Source organism: Narcine bancroftii, chromosome 8 (genome assembly GCF_036971445.1).
Source record: "Narcine bancroftii isolate sNarBan1 chromosome 8, sNarBan1.hap1, whole genome shotgun sequence".
In the NCBI taxonomy this organism is placed as follows: domain Eukaryota; kingdom Metazoa; phylum Chordata; class Chondrichthyes; order Torpediniformes; family Narcinidae; genus Narcine; species Narcine bancroftii.
Window position 1 is genome coordinate 17,169,269 of NC_091476.1, and position 14,239 is coordinate 17,183,507.

The window sequence follows — 14,239 nt, forward strand, 5'->3', positions numbered from 1 at the left end:
GAAGGTGCTATCCTTGTCTTTATCTATCTTCAGAATAACTTTGGCCCCGCATGGATCCGAACTACTCTGTTGGCTTGTTTGGCAACCCATCAACAGGAATGCCCATAGGGCCCTCAGCATTGTCCACATTTGTGGACTCAGATCAGAAAGATATTTGTCTGAGTCCCCGTGATCAATATTTTCTCCTTTTATGGGTCGGTCTCTTTCTACTTTCTCATTCACTACCCGGTCCCATGCTTCAATATTCAGTCTGATAAATTTCCCTCCCTCCGAGGTGGAATATCCCAGGATTTCTGTCTGCCTGTATTCACACCCCATCGCTTCCTTCACCATCGGACCCAACTGTCGGGCGTGGTGATCTTTGGCAATTCCCAAGGTTACATGTGGCACACTTTCAGCTCCTAAGCAGAACCACTCCATTTGTTCTTCTGTCATGACAACCATAGCAGCTATTCCCTCCTTACCCACAAAGATAAATGGACAATGTATCATTTCTGTCTTCCCTTCTTTTAGTTGGAGGGTTACCAAGGCGTCCAAACTATAGGGTGTAGGGAATGTTTCTCTAAGTGCTTCCCAAAATCTATTTCGAAGTGGGTCAAATTCTATTTCATCCCCCAATTTACTACTTCTAAGGATTCTCTCTATTTGCTTCAGGGCCCCTTCTGCCTTTATTTTTATCATGATAGTTCTGACATCTGCGAGTGCTAATTGTTCTTGACAAGTTTCTTGCTCAAAACAAGAGATCCATGGACCAGCCCCATTACTCAATGGAGGAAGTTTTTTCATTAGACTCTCTAAGTCCATTCGTGACCAGGGTACATATTTTTGATTTCCCTGCCCCGTGATCAGCAATGGGCATTGATATCTCAATTTTGGGGATTTCTGTTCCTTTTTTACTCTTGGAATACATCTATTTATTCCACCCTGTTCAGACACCTCTTCGTCACTACTGTCACTGTCCCCGTCAGGTGCTGATGTCTCAGAGTCAAAGGTACATCGTTCACGCTCGTCTCTAAGATAATTTTTTCGGTCATAGTCTAGTGGTTTCACGTCTTTCTCTTTCGTCCTAACTATGTCCAGGCGGGCATGTCTACTCTTCTCCCTCTCGAGTTCTCTTGTGCTACTTCCCTCCCATGGTGGGCCGTATCTCGTTTCCTCATCTGTACTACACTTCTCGTCCTTTATTCCTATAACTGTTCCTCCAGTTTTGAGTTCTGCTGACAGTGTTGGAGTTATCTTTTCCATTTCTCTCAATACACCTACCATTAATTCTTTTTGTTCCTTGCTGGTCTGCCCCAGCACATTCACATCTTTGTTTAAGTTTTCAATGTTATCCTGAACCTTTTTCATGTTCCTTTTCTGCGTCTCTAAGTCTTTTTCTATTTTATTGGATCCCGCGGGGGTCTCGACATCTATTACTCCCCCTTCTATTTTTAGTATAAGGGCCTGTACCTTGTCTGACGTGTCCCTATTCCCGATGTTCCTGTCATGTCCCAGTGTTTCAATATCTGGATATAAGGGACGTGACTCCTTGGTCCCGTCTGGGGTGTCAGGGGTACCTTGTGACTCCACATATGCATAGGGCGGGGGTCTACGAGCTATTTCTACAGGGACCATAATAGGTGGGTTATCAGGGAGACCAAATTCTTCGAATATAGCTAGGACATTGCGGTACTGCATCTCCTTGTCTCTCATCTTTTTTGTGCAGACTCTCGATTAAAGATTTTCCTTTCTATGTCCCGTTTGTATAATTGTATAAGACTCACTTATAAATGATTTATTGTCAGAGTACATACATGACATCACATACATCCAGAGACTATGAGAGAGAGAGAGAGAGAGAGAGAGCATAGCGAGAGAAAGAGATAGAGAGGCAGATACACAGAGCACGAGAGATAGAGAGAGAAAATGCCTTGCACTGGCCCCACTGGGAGAAAAGTCTTCAGATTAACACTTTCGTTTCATGGTTACACCTTTAAAAGGTTCTCATCCTGTGATCACTGGTCTGGATCAGATTGGGTCTCCCACCACTGGGAACTATCACTCCTTCCTTCCCTCCCACCTCGAGTGAGCTACACGTCAGCCCACAATGTCTGCCCTGATCCCGCAATGGTGGGGGTGCGGGAAAGAGGGAGGGAGAGAGGATAAAACAGGATCCCATTTGATGCGGAGCTGGAATTGTGGGCACAAAATTAAAACCAAATTGTATTTCTCTGCCCTGCCCAACCTGGGGATTTCAGGGCAGCACCGCCACAGATTGGGATTGGGAGGGGGAGTGGGTGAGAGAGGAGGGGGGGGAGAAAAGAGAGAGGGGGAGAGAAGAGAGAGGGGGGAGGGTGAAAGGAGGGAGGGAGAGAGCAAACCCGGACACTTCGTGGCTGGAAACTGGAAACAGGCACTTTTCCTTTCCCTTCTGTGTTTTGTTTCTTCCAGCTTATCTAAGACACTACGCTTTAGAATTTTGTTTCCCTCACCTGTCAGGAACATCTCAGCGCTCCCGGGTAACCACCCCATCTTCCTCCAGCGATCTACACATTTTCGGAGAATTTTTTGTTTCTCCAATGCCACATTACTGGTATTTCGCTTCCCTAACTCCTGATTAATTTCCCTAATAACTTGGTCAAAGGTCTTAGCAGACAATTGTGCAGCCATTGCTGCAGGGTCGCTTCCTAATGCCTCTTTTAATTTAGGTTCTTGTCCGTTTAGGGGATCTATGTTAACGAAAATCGCTTTTAAAAATGTCTCTTTGCAGGCCGGATGAAAAAAATTTTTTAGTGAAACAGTCTCTAAGTCTGGTCCTCCGGTGGACCTCAGACTGTCCTGTGTACTCTGATTGCTCGTCTTCCACTCTCTGTTTTCCCAAAGAGGTCTGAAAGTTAAATTACAACTAGGAAACCAAATTTTTTGGGCTATATTTTTGTCCAGTTTCCCTGTACCAATCTATGAATTTACGTAACTTTATCTCCTTGGTGATGCTGGGAATATCCTCATTTAACTTATCAAAAATACTTCGAATAAACCGGGTGTCTCTTAAGATTCTGTCAACTTTTTCATTGCTTTCTCCTACCTGATCCGGACACAGCTTTTGCAGCCTTTCGTCGTCGTCCTTATTCACCAGGCAGGCGTCCCTGAGTACTCTTTTTGTCGTCTCAAGGTCTCTAATGTCCGCTGTGATATTCCACCACGGCGAATTGGGGAAATAAATTCTTAAGTTTTCAAGTGTACAAACATTATCATACGTACCGGACATTTATAAGTGGGTCTTTATATACAATTGAGACCAATAAGCCTGAACCTTCGTTTTCTTTCAAAGCCCAACCTTCACGTGGGAGATTTCTCCTTTTAATAACCAGTTTAGGGCAGAAAACTCAGGTCCCCAATTGTTCATAGACCACCTTCTCACTCTATTGGACTTTGCAACGACACAATAAAGACTTTTTAAACTCTAGTAGTTTGTCGGCGAAGCACTTATCAAATGTCACTCAACCACCTTAAGGACTTTTCTTCTCTCTGTCACCACTTACGTGTTACAATCCCGGCAGGTGACGACCTTCAATTATGGTCATCTAATTTGTCCGATCTCCAGTTCTTACTGACAATCATAAAGATTTTAAAAGAGAGAATTTTGTTAAAACAGGCTTCTCTGGACCTTTTTATCAGCCGGCTGAGATGATTGTCAAGAAAAACAGAAACCGTCGTCCAGTGTCCACTCACCCATCACGTCGGGGTCACCAAATTGTTAGGTCTGCTGCGTTCATGAATGAGTGAGTCAAACACCAGACTGAGTCGAAATCAAGGTTCTTTGTTCTTTATTGCCGGATTGTAACACTTGCAACTAACAGTGTTAGTTGGAGAAGGCGCATTCTGCCGTTATCAGCAAGTGGTGTTTTTTTTATACCTCAGGATACGTACTTAGTAAATTATCATACCATGACATTGTCCAATGAATAAACTGTTGCTATCCTTCTCTGTTAGTCTGCTGCACATCATTCTTGTTAGTGCAAAGCTTATCTTGAGCGTACAAGGTCACATCTACATTCTGTTACTCCTTAGTACTGGGTGACTCCTTCTCCGGTCCCATCTCATGATGTTTTTACCTTACAATGAGCATAGCTGTGATATTTTTCTTGATGAGCAATGCCACTCCTCCCTCTTTCATTCCACCCCACCCGTTCCATCACATCTGACACAACAGAGCCCTGGAACATTGAACTGCCAGTCCTACCCCTTCTGAAACCACGTTTCACTAATGGCTACAATGTCATAATGCCACGTGCCAATTCACGCTCTAAGCTCATCTGCCTTTCCTAAATACTTCTTGCATTGAAATAGAGGCACCTGAGAATATTTCCACCATGTAGAACCCTTTGACTTCTGACATTACATGCAATTTTCTCATCGTCTTTTCCCTCCTCCACTCTCCTATCTGCTCTGGCATTCTGGTTCCCACCCCCCTGCAAATTTAGCTTAATCCTCCTGGAGTACCACTAGCAAACCACCCGCAAGGATACAAGTCTCTCTCCAGTTCAGATGGAAACCATCCCATTGGAACAGATCCCACCTTCCCTGGATGAGAGCCCAATGATCCAGAAACCTGAAGCCATGCCTTCTGCACCACGTGTGAAGCTGCATTATCCTCCTATTTCTAACCTCACTAGGACCAATTAAATGATATAAAGAACACAATTTTTTTTAAAGTAGCAGCATGACAAGATAGAAGAATATGAAGTGAGATAACATTTGCCAAATTGAATTCCCTGATAGTTTGAGGTAATTCAAATGACCAACATGAGTGTTAAAATAGAGAAACATGAAAACTGCAGATGCTAGAATCTTGAGATGCTGGAAGAATTCAGCGGGTTAGGGAATATTCATCGATAGAAATGGTCAGTCAAAATTTTTGGATGTCTTTCCAATAATTTGTCCACTACAATGAAAATCAACAAGTGCTGCTCAGAGTGAAGAAACTCACAATGTAGAAAAAATCTGATGCGTGCATTAATGCTGTCCTGTGGTGATTTAATTTTTTAAAATAGTTTATAAGAATCACTATTTCTATAAACAAAAAAAACTTTTGTTAAACTTAATAAAAAAGAGCTGTTGCTCATAATAACAATCAAATTACTTGGGCCAAAAAAAAAAGCCACAAGAGAAATTATGTGGTGGGATTTTCTCAAGATATTCAAAATAAGTTGCTACAGCAGTTTATCAAAAATAAATATTTCAGAAAATCTATAAAGCCACTTTTAACTTAAGAATTAACTTTAAGGTGTTTGGTAGTGTATAGCTAATCTTGTAGTTTTCATTTCTCACTGGAGGTGTCAATTGATTGTCAGTGTACATTGCACACACCCTGAGATTCTTTTTCCTGAAGGCCAGGCAGAATTACTGCAATCGGTAGTGCAAAAAAACAAAACCTATAATTAAGAAAAGATTCGAATACAAAAGAGAGAAATGCAAACAAGGAAGAAGCGCAAACAAACTGACTGTGCAATATAGAAAATAAATATTCAATAATAAATAATGTGCAGATAAACAATCCTTAAATGAGTCTCTGATAGAGTTTGTCATTGAGGAGTCTGATGATAGAGGGGGAGGCAACTATTCCTGAACCTGGTGGCGGGAGTCTTGTGGCATCTATACCTTTTTCCTGATGGCAGCAGTGAGAATAGAGCATGTCCTGGGTGATGTGGATCACTAATAATTGCTGCTCCTCTCTGACGGCAGTGTTCCCTGTAGATCAGTGGTTCTTGACCTTTTTCTTTCCACTCGCATACCACTTTAAGTATTCCCTATGCCAGAGATGCTCGATGATTAGTAAGGGATTGCTTAAGGTGATATGTGAGTAGAAAGGAAAAGTTTGAAAACCACTGTGTTAATCGTACCGAATTGACTCCAAAAGAAATGAGCCAATGACAATTTCCTCAAGCAAAATATTTCAGTAACAATTGGGTCTAGAGCAGTGATTCTCAACCTTCCCTTCCCACTCACATACCACCTTAAGCAATCCCTTAGTAATCACAGAGCACCGATGGCATAGGGATTACTTAAAGTGGCATGTGAGTGGAAAGAAGGTTGAGAACCACTGCTGTAGATATTCTCTATGGTGCGGACAGTTTTTCCTGTGTGTAATGGGCTGCGTGCACTACATTTTTCAGGCATCTCCGCTCAAAGGTATTGGTGCCTCCATACCAGGCCATGATGCAGCCGGTCAGCATACATTCCACTACACATTTTACAAGTTTTCGATGTCCTAGCAAACCTTCACAAATCCTAAGAAAAGTTGAGGTGCTGTCGAGCTTTCTTCACAATGATATTTGTGTATTAGCTTTCTTTATGGAAAGCTAATCAAGGGAAACATTTTAACATTACTGTGTCAAAATCAAAGATTGATTTAGTTCTAGGTTCTGGCCAAGGTTCTAACCATTCTATTTTTTTCTTAGTAGAACACTAATGCACTATAGAAGAGGTGTGTCTCCATTTTAAGGGATTATTCTTTAATCCTTCCTGGCTGGTTTCGCTTACTGGAGAAATTAAAGGGTAACAACCTATCTTTATATATCAGATAAAGTAGATTTAATAATTTTCTCAAAAAACCAGAGCAACTTGTCCCTTATTCCATTGTGCTTACAAATCTAGTGCACTGTGCACCCATCCCCCCATGTAAAAAGAAGTATTTCAGTCATGTATATTGCAAAACATATAAGATCAAATACTATGTGAAAATTAAAGGATAGAAACTTGAAAGTAAACGTTCCCAACATATGTAGAAACTGCATGTTTCAAGACAACAAATGTTGTTTTATTAAAAAGCCATGGGTTCAATTCTACCCTATGGTTGATGAGATGAAGGAGATGCTTCTATCTGTTTCTAATAACAGGGAAACAAGAACAAGTGATGTGAAACCAGTTCTCTGTGGACAGCGACCACAGCAGAGCATTTGCCACAATTCAAAACCACTGGCATTAATTATTTCATTCACATCAACTGTCCACACATGCGAAGCAGTTATTTCATCCAAGTGTAGTAAGGGTGGCACTTCTAAAGGCATAATTCGTTCTTTCATTGGTCATGTGTGTTTAATTAAAAACAGGGGATGACATGAACACTAAATTTCCATCCATTTCATTCCAATTTAATTTTTTTTTATATCAGGTTTAGCAAAGCCAGTAAAATTGCTTAGCAGCTTGCAATTAATTAAAACAAAATTAAATTTTTAGATTTCCAAGCAAACTCCCCATGTCTTTGTGCCAATTTGGCGTACATATCTGCCTCTCCGTAGAGAATGGGAATCAAATGCTGCTGCTATGTACTGTTTGCAGATTAGTTTTTAAAACAGCCCTACAGCAAGATTGGTAATAGAATATTTATGCCAACATCAATCATCTTTCTTTGTTTTCTCTCTTTTCCATTTCTGTTTAATTAGACAGGGCTTTGTGCCAAACCAGCTGGTGAAACTTCTGGTGAAATAAAAGAGTACTACAAGCTCTTCCCAATAGAAAATAGTCTTTAGTGTGCATCAAAGTGAAGCTGACTCACCTACTAGGACCTGCCCACACACAATTACAAAACCTTCTTGTAGTTCATGATCATCCACAGACAACAACGTAATCTGGTAGTGATTCAAGATTCAGGATTTGTTTATTGCCATGTAATAGTACAGAATACGTAACATTACACAAAATAGCCTTTTGCCTGCCGGAAGAGTGGCCATTAGTGTCACCCAGCACCTCTTACAAGAAGAGAGAAACAGTTGAAAACAGAGTCTCTTGTTTTTGTTTCTTTTAATTATTTATTTATTTTAAACAAACACAGCTGTTGCTTTCCAGGAAATTATTCCCAAATTCACGGAACGCAGTCTCTGTAAAAAGATAGGAACGGAAGTGAGTGGCTCATTCCCGTTTCTAAATTTTATCTGCGGCACATTATTGCGGACTGCCTGCGGTCTAAACTGAACTGTGCAGACGGTCTGCACTAATGGGTAAACAAATAACACCTATTTGCAAGTCCTGCCTCTTACTGCATTTCTGGTATTCAGTGTAAACTCGCGTAAGGAACTGGAGATTTTGAGGTTTGGTTGTTTGTGTGTGAATGGCCATTCTGAAAAGTAGGAAAAATTTTTGAATGAGACAAAAAAAACTGTAAATTCTATGTAAAAAGCATAACTGAGTATCTGTGAATTAGCATCCAGCACTCCCACAGTCTCTACCGACGCACAGACTCTTGTTCGTTCCATCGGCAACCCGAATACCAGATCCAAACTTCTGATACAATCAAGAGGCCTTCAGGACCTGATCCATTTCAGGAGCTCTTTTGCCCTCAAGCACCCTCTCCAATCCCAGCTCTGGTTCTCATCAGCCAATCTCCAGCAGCCCGTACCCGTACCCCAAGCGGGTCACCCGATCACAAGTTGCCTGCAGCCTGTGTGGGTCCTTCACTCACTGAGGCCCTTGCTTTCTTTCTCTTTTTTTAAAATTTTTTATTTTTCACACTATAAACCACATTGATCAAGATACATACATTTTTCTTTTCAAATATATACAGTGTCATTTTCTCCCCCCCCTCCCTCTTCCCATCCCACCCTCCCTACCTCCCCTCCCATTCATTTAAAGTTCAGAATCTAAGATACATTAAACCCGTCAAACAATGTTGTCACTCAATAAAAATAAACAAGAAATTCCACTGAGTCAATTCTTTTCATTTCCTTCTCCTTCTCTCATTTTAGGTGGTAGATGTCCCCGGTAGGTTTAATCTATTGTGTTTCATGTATGGCTCCCATATTTGTTCAAATATTGTAATATTATTTCTTAAATTATATGTTATTTTTTCTAATGGAATACATATATTCATTTCTATGTACCAATGTTGTATTCTCAAGTTATCTTCTAATTTCCAGGCTGACATAATACATTTTTTTGCTACAGCTAGGGCTATCCTAACAAATCTTTTTTGTGCACCATCCAAATCAAGTCCAAATTCTTTGTTTTTTATGTTACTTAGGAGGAAGATCTCTGGGTTTTTTGGTATATTGCTTTTTGTGATTTTATTTAATATCTGGTTTAGATCTTCCCAAAATTTTTTCACTTTCTCACATGTCCAGATTGGATGAATTGTTGTTTCCATTTCCTTTTTACAGCGAAAACATCTGTCAGATACTGTTGGGTCCCATTTATTTAACTTTTGAGGTGTAATGTATAGCCTGTGTATCCAGTTATATTGTATCATACGTAACCTCGTGTTTATTGTATTTCTCATAGTTCCAGAGCATAACTTCTCCCATGTTTCTTTCTTTATCTTTATGTTTAAATCTTGTTCCCATTTTTGTTTAGTTTTACCATTTGTTTCCTCATTCTCCTTTTCTTGCAGTTTAATATACATATTTGTTATAAATTTTTTGATTATCATTGTGTCTGTAATCACATATTCAAAATTACTTCCCTCTGGTAACCTCAGACTGCTTCCCAATTTGTCCTTCAAGTAGGATTTCAGTTGGTAGTATGCCAACACTGTATCGTGAGTTATATTATATTTATCCTTCATTTGTTCAAAGGATAATAATTTATTTCCTGAAAAGCAATTTTCTATTCTTTTGATCCCTTTTATCTCCCATTCTCTAAAGGAAAGGTTATCTATTGTAAAAGGGATTAGCTGATTTTGCGTCAGTATTAGTTTTGGTAATTGGTAATTTGTTTTATTCCTTTCTACATGAATCTTCTTCCAAATATTGAGCAGATGATGTAATACTGGAGAATTCCTACATTGTACCAATTTTTCATCCCATTTATATAGTATATGTTCAGGTATCTTCTCCCCTATTTTATCCAGTTCTAATCTAGTCCAATCTGGCTTTTCCCTTGTTTGATAAAAATCTGATAGGTATCTTAATTGTGTGGCTCTATAATAATTTTTAAAGTTTGGCAGTTGTAAGCCTCCTTGTTTATACCATTCTGTTAATTTATCTAGTGCTATCTTCGGTTTCCCCCCCCTTTCCATAAAAATTTCCTTATTATTTTCTTTAACTCCTTGAAGAATTTCTCCGTCAAGTGTATTGGCAATGCCTGAAATAGGTATTGTATCCTTGGGAAAATGTTCATTTTAATACAGTTTATCCTTCCTATTGGTGTTAGTGGTAAGTCTTTCCGATGCTCTAAGTCGTCCTGTAATATTTTCATTAATGGATAATAATTGAGTTTATATAGATGGCCGAGGTTTTTATTTATTTGTATACCTAGGTATCGTATTGCTTGCATTTGCCATCTGAATGGTGATTCTTTCTTAAATTTTGAGAAATCCGCATTATTCATTGGCATTGTTTCACTTTTATTTGCGTTAATCTTGTATCCCGACACTTCTCCATATTCCTTCAATTTCTTATGTAATTCTTTCATTGATATTTCTGGTTCTGTTAAGTATACTATAACGTCATCTGCAAATAAACTGATTTTATATTCCTTGTCTTTTATTTTTATCCCTTTTATTTTATTTTCTGTTCTTATCAATTCTGCTAGTGGTTCTATAACTAACGCGAACAATAAGGGCGATAGTGGGCATCCCTGCCTTGTTGATCTGCTTAAGTTAAATTGCTTTGATATATATCCATTTACTTTCACTTTCTCCAATGTCCCCTTATATAATGCTTTAATCCAATTAATATATTTCTCTGATAAACTGAATTTTTGTAGTACTTTGAATAAATAATTCCATTCTACTCTGTCAAAGGCCTTCTCTGCATCTAAAGCAACTGCTACTGTTGGAGCTTTATTTCCTTCTACTGCATGAATTAAGTTAATAAATTTACAAATATTGTCTGTTCGTCTTTTTTTAATAAATCCAGGCTGGTCTAGATTTACTATTTTTGGTACATAGTCGGCTAATCTGTTTGCTAATAGTTTAGCTATTATCTTATAATCTGTGTTAAGTAAAGATATTGGTCTATATGACACTGGGGCGAGTGGATCTTTCCCTGTCTTTGGTATTACTGTAATTATTGCTGTTTTGCATGAATCTGGTAAGCTTTGTGTTTTATCAATCTGGTTGATTACTTCCAGGAGGGGAGGAATTAATAAATCTTTAAATGTTTTATAGAATTCTATTGGGAATCCATCCTCTCCTGGTGTTTTATTATTTGGTAGTTTTTTTATTATCTCTTGTATTTCTACTATTTCAAATGGTTCTGTTAATTTATTTTGTTCCTCTATTTGTAATTTTGGTAGTTCAATTTTAGTTAAAAATTCATCTATTTTGTCTTCTTTCCCTTCGTTTTCAGTTTGGTATAATTGTTCGTAGAATTCTCTGAAGTTTTCATTAATCTCCGTTGGATTATATGTGATTTGTTTGTCTTTTTTCCTTGATGCCAATACCATTCTCTTAGTTTGTTCTGTCTTAAGTTGCCATGCTAGAATTTTGTGCGTTTTTTCACCTAGTTCATAATATTTCTGTTTTGTCTTCATTATGTTCTTCTCCACCTTATGTTTGTAGTGTTTCATATTTTATTTTTTTTTATCTGCCAGTTCTCTTTTAGTTGTGTCTTCCTTCATTGCTAATTCTTTTTCTATATTTGCTATTTCCTTTTCCAACTGCTCTGTTTCCTGATTGTAGTCCTTCTTCATCTTGGTTACATAACTTATTATTTGCCCTCTGATGAACGCTTTCATTGCGTCCCATAGTATAAACTTATCTTTCACTGATTCCGTATTTATTTCAAAGTACATTTTAATTTGTCTTTCAATGAATTCTCTAAAATCCTGCCTTTTAAGTAGCATGGAGTTTAATCTCCATCTATACATTCTTGGAGGGATGTCCTCTAACTCTATTGTCAATATCAGGGGTGAGTGGTCCGATAATATTCTAGCTTTATATTCTGTTTTTCTTACTCTGTCTTGCATGCAAGCTGATAACAGGAATAGGTCTATTCTTGTGTATGTTTTATGTCTACCCAAATAATATGAATATTCCTTTTCCTTTGGGTGCTGTTTCCTCCATATATCCAAAAGTTGCATTTCTTGCATCGATTTAATTATAAATTTGGTTACTTTGTTCTTTCTGTTAATTTTTTTTCCCAGTTTTATCCATGTTTGAATCCAAATTAAGGTTGAAATCCCCTCCTATTAGTATGTTCCCTTGCGTGTCTGCTATCTTCAAAAAAATATCTTGCATAAATTTTTGATCTTCTTTGTTAGGTGAATATACATTGAGTAAATTCCAAAACTCTGAATATATCAGGCATTTTATCATTACATATCTCCCTGCTGGATCTATTATTTCCTCTTCTATTTTAATTGGTACATTTTTACTGATTAATATAGCTACTCCTCTAGCTTTTGAATTATATGACGCTGCTGTTACATGTCCTACCCAATCTCTCTTTAATTTCTTGTGCTCCATTTCAGTTAAATGTGTTTCTTGCACGAAAGCTATATCAATTTTTTCTTTTTTCAGTAAATTTAGCAGTTTCTTCCTTTTGATTTGGTTATGTATTCTGTTAATATTTAAAGTCATATAGTTCAACGTAGCCATTTCATACTTTGTTTATCTTTCCTTTCTGTTTCCTCATCATCACCTTCCCTTCTTATCCATTTCTGCTTTCTTGTTTTGAACACTTTATAAGACAACATTTCTAAAACATCAAACATTCCCCTTATTCTCCTATCTAAAATTTATTTAATCCCACTATCCCCTCCCCTTCCTGAGTTGCCCTTTATCCCTTGTCAGGCAACCACATCTCCCCTCTCCATTTGGATTTGCGAATTCACTTGCAAGCGTCAACTGATTTCGCAGTGACCGTAACTCCTCCCCACCCAGCCCCCCAGAAAAGATTTTAATTTTCATATATAACAAAGGTCACTCTCTTAATTTCCTCCTTACTTCCTCTCTTCACTTTCTTTCCCTTATTAATTCTTCTCTATACTCTATATATTTTCCTTTAAATACGGATACACTCATGTACACACATATATACATACACACACAAATATATATATATATCCATATACACACATACATATAGTTCGTGGTCATTTTTACTCTCGTTACATGTCTTCATCTCTCTGTCTGTTTTGTAGTTGTTCTGCAAATTTTCGTGCTTCCTCCAGATCCGAGAATAGTCTGTTTTGCTGCCCTGGAATTACTATTTTAAGTACCGCTGGGTACTTTAGCATAAATTTATATCCTTTTTTCCATTGGATCGCTTTTGCTGTATTAAACTCCTTTCTCTTCTTCAGGAGTTCAAAACGTATGTCTGGATAGAAAAAAAATTTTTGACCTTTGTATTCCAGTGGCTTTTTGTCTTCTCTTATTTTCTTCATTGCTTTCTCCAATATATTTTCTCTTGTTGTATATCTTAGGAATTTTACTAAAATGGATCTTGGTTTTTGTTGTGGCTGTGGTTTCGGGGCTAATGTTCTATGTGCCCTTTCTATTTCCATTTCTTCCTGTAATTCTAGTCTTCCTAGGACCCTGGGGATCCAATTTTTATAAATTCTCTCATATTCTTGCCTTCTTCATCTTCCTGAAGGCCCACTATCTTTATATTATTTCTTCTATTATAATTTTCCATTATATCTATCTTCTGAGCTAACAGCTCTTGTGTCTCTTTAACTTTTTTATTAGATTCTTCTAATTTCTTTTTTAAGTCCTCTACTTCCATTTCTACGGCTGTTTCTCGTTCTTCCACCTTGTCCACTCTTTTTCCTATATCTGACATGACCATCTCTAATCTATTCATTTTTTCTTCTGTACTTTTAATTCTTCTTTTTATTTCACTAAATTCTTGTGATTGCCATTCTTTTACTGATTCCATATATTCTTTAAAAAAATATGTATCCATTGTCTTGCCTTTCCCTTCTTCTTCCATTTCTCTATGTTCTTCTTCTTCTTCTTCCGCTGGGTTGGTCATCTGTTGTTTCCTTGTTTTCTTTTTACTCTCTTCTTTCTTGTTCTCGTTGTTTTCTATGTTCTCTTCCTTTTGTTGTGTTGTAGCTGTCATTCTCAGCTGTGGAGATCGACTCCTCAGCTGGTCCCCCCTCCCGTCAGTGTTTTTTTTGTCATGCGCGGTTGCGCACTTTTTCTTGGCTCCGCGAGCCATTTTTGTAGTTCCGAGCTCGCGACTTCGACTGACCTTAGGGATCGGGCTTCTCTCTCCGTGGCGGGCCTCCTCAGACAGGTAAGGCCTTCACCTTCTTCTTCCGACGTCCTTTCTTCTTCTCTTCTTCCCGTTGCTTTCGACTTTTCTTTCTTCGC

The 14,239-nt window shown here is 38.2% G+C and overlaps 1 protein-coding gene across 2 annotated transcripts in view; it reads left to right on the plus strand.

Annotated features, from left to right (window-relative positions):
• LOC138741675 (serine protease 23-like) overlaps nt 1-14,239 on the plus strand; it is a 45,416-nt gene that overhangs the window by 19,341 nt on the left and 11,836 nt on the right. The window contains exon 1 of one of the 2 annotated variants that reach the window (XM_069896014.1): nt 6,466-6,540. The exons of the other annotated variant lie outside the window; for it this stretch is intronic. The gene's annotated coding sequence lies outside the window, so the exon portion shown is untranslated. Of the gene's footprint in view, nt 1-6,465; nt 6,541-14,239 lie in introns of those variants that run through there. 2 annotated transcript variants of the gene reach the window in all.